The sequence below is a fragment of the Peromyscus eremicus genome, chromosome 12 (genome assembly GCF_949786415.1).
Source record: "Peromyscus eremicus chromosome 12, PerEre_H2_v1, whole genome shotgun sequence".
Classification (NCBI taxonomy): Eukaryota; Metazoa; Chordata; class Mammalia; order Rodentia; family Cricetidae; genus Peromyscus; species Peromyscus eremicus.
In genome coordinates, this window is record NC_081428.1 from 73,754,663 (window position 1) to 73,757,412 (window position 2,750).

At 37.1% G+C, this 2,750-nt stretch overlaps 1 pseudogene; it reads right to left on the reverse strand.

The window, feature by feature from the left end:
• Nucleotides 1-1,490: 1,490 nt before the first annotated feature.
• LOC131922273 (small ubiquitin-related modifier 1-like) lies at nucleotides 1,491-1,935 on the reverse strand (annotated as a pseudogene).
• Between the last annotated feature and the right edge of the window lie 815 nt (nucleotides 1,936-2,750).

The following is a 2,750-nucleotide window of genomic DNA, read 5'->3' on the forward strand; positions in this document are numbered from 1 at the left end:
TCACCCTTCATCCCCTTCTCCAACAGAGTAAGTTCTCCCACACAGGGACAGCTAAGCCTGATGCATTCAGTTAAAGCAAGACCAAGCTTCTCCCTGCTTTATCATGGGTGAGCAAGGTATCTGATCATAGGTAATAGGCTCCAGAAAGCCAGCTCATGCACCAGGGATAGATCCTGATCACACTGCCAGGAGCCCCTCAAACAGACCCAGCTACACAACTATCTCCCGTATGCGGAGGGTTTAGTCCAGTCCCATGCAGATTCCACAGCTATTGGTCTAAAGTTTGTGAGTTCTCAAGGTAGTTCTGATTTGAATTTCTCTGATGGCTAAGGATGTTAAACGTTTTTTAAATGCTTCTTACCCATCTGAGTTTCCTCTATTGAGAATTCTCTGTTTAGATCTGTATCCCATTATTATCTGGGTTATTTGGTTTTTTGATATCTAATTTCTCAATTTTGTTATTTATTTTAAATATTAGTCCTCTATTGGATGTGGAGGTGGTAAAAAAAACTTTTCCCATTCTGTAGGCTGCCACTTTATCCAAACAACGGTGTCCTTTTCCTTACAAAAGCTTTTCAGTTTCACAGGGTTCCATTTATTAATTGTTGATCTTAGTGCCAGCATAATCAGTGTTCTGTTCAGGAAGTTGTCTCCTCTACCAAGGCTGTTCAAGGGTATTCCCCCACTTTGTCTTCTATCATGTTTAGTGTATCTGATTTTATGTTGGTATTTTTCTTTCAGTTTTTACAAATATTGTTCATTTTAATTAAGCTGGTACAATGTCCCTTGACAAGCCATGTCCCAGGCCAAAAAGTACAAACAGAATCAAAAGGGGCAGTGTCTGTTGCATAAACTTCTCCATGATTAGCATTATTACTAACTGCTGAAGAAAATTAGAACTTTTCTTAGGATCTCCAGACTGACTGTCTTACTATTACGATGCTTTCTTTTTCTCCAGTGATGCCATCTTTGGAGTTAGTTGTTATTCTCACTGTCACTGTATCTATCATCTTGACTAGAAATGTGATATTCTTCTTTTGATTCAGATCCTCAGATTTTAAGAGTAGTTTCAAGCTGAAGAAAGGTCACTGTTCAGGTGTCTGAAACACTTCCATCTCCAACAGTCCAGGAGTCAAGCAACCACATGCTGGAACTTCAGGGCCAATTGGAAGGTCACAGGAAAGCTTGCACTGATGGATCTTTTTATCATCACAAACCTGAAAATGCAGTCCTGAAAAGTATGGCCTTTCTGTACTCACATAAAAAATTTTTAAAATAAGAATGGCAATATTAAGGGAGATAAGATCTGATCACTAAAACTCAGTAGAACAAAACCAACCAACAATGAATATTGAACACTGGAATTCAGATTACAAGATGGTCTAAAGAGATGCAATGCCAGCATTCAGTTTTTATTGTGAACATCACATTACAAAAGAACTATTTTTAAAAATAAAAAGGATTGAGGGAAAAGAAAAAAATAAAAAGAATTATCTAAACTGTCCAATGACCCCTGTTTATTCCTGATAAAGTTCAATCACATCTTCTTCCTCTACTCCCAGTTATTTTAGAGTATGATTATCAGCAACTCTCTGACCTTCAAAAAGAAACCTGAGTGAGTTCATTGGAACTCCCTGTATTTGACAATATGATTCTTTGAGTTTCATGAGATGTGTTGTCATTTTCACTTTGAAATATTAACTCACTGCTACCCTGTCCAGTAACTTTGAGTTTAATGTATTCTTTCTTTTTATCCCCAAAGTCGAAGTCCTCATTTGAAGGTTTTGTCTCCTGGTCAAACACGGTGAATGTGGCTCCACCTAGGGGTCTGTGCACTACAGTGACTTTTGGAAGACAGAACCTTATTCTGAGGTTTACAAATCCTTCTCTTCCCCACAGCACAACACTGTGCCTGCAGGGACTTCTGCTATACATTTTGTCCTTATGTTGAGGTCTTTAATCCACTTGGACTTGAGTTTTGTGCAGGGTGATAATTAAGGATCTATATGAATTATTCTACAGGCAGGCCATCAAGGTTCACTAACACCATTTTTTGAAGACCCTGTACTTTTTCCAGTGTGTATTTCTGACTTCTTTAAGAAAATTCAGGTGTCCATAGGTGTGTGGATTTATGTCAGAGTCTTCCATTCAATTCCATTTAATCAGTGTGTCTGTTTTATGCCATTACCAGGCTGTTCTTACCACTCTAGCTCTGTAGAACAACTTGAAATGAGGAGTGGTGAGACTTTCAGGAGTTCTTTCACTATTCAGGATTGTTTTAACTATCCTGGGTTTTTGCTTTTCTATATGGAGTTGATAATTGTCCTTTCAAGATCTATGAAGAATTGTGTTGGAATTTTCATGTGAATAATATTGCATCTACAGATTACTTTTGGTAGGATGGCCATTTTTACTCTGATAATCCTACTGATCTATGAGCATGGGAAAGCTTTCCATCTTCTGATCTTTTCTTTAATGTTTTTCATGAAAGACTTGATGTTTTTATCATACAAGCCTTTCACTTGTTTGGTTAGAGTTTCCCAAAAATATTTTATATTAGTTGAGGCTATTGTGAAAGGTATTGTTTCCCTGATTTAATTTTCAGTCCATCTGTCATTTGTATAAAGGAGGTCTTCTACTGATTTTTGTGAGTTAATTTTTTATCCAGTTACATTGCTGAAAGTGTTTATCAGCTGTAGTAGTTCTACAATGGAATTTCAGGGTCATTTATGTACACTATCATATTATCT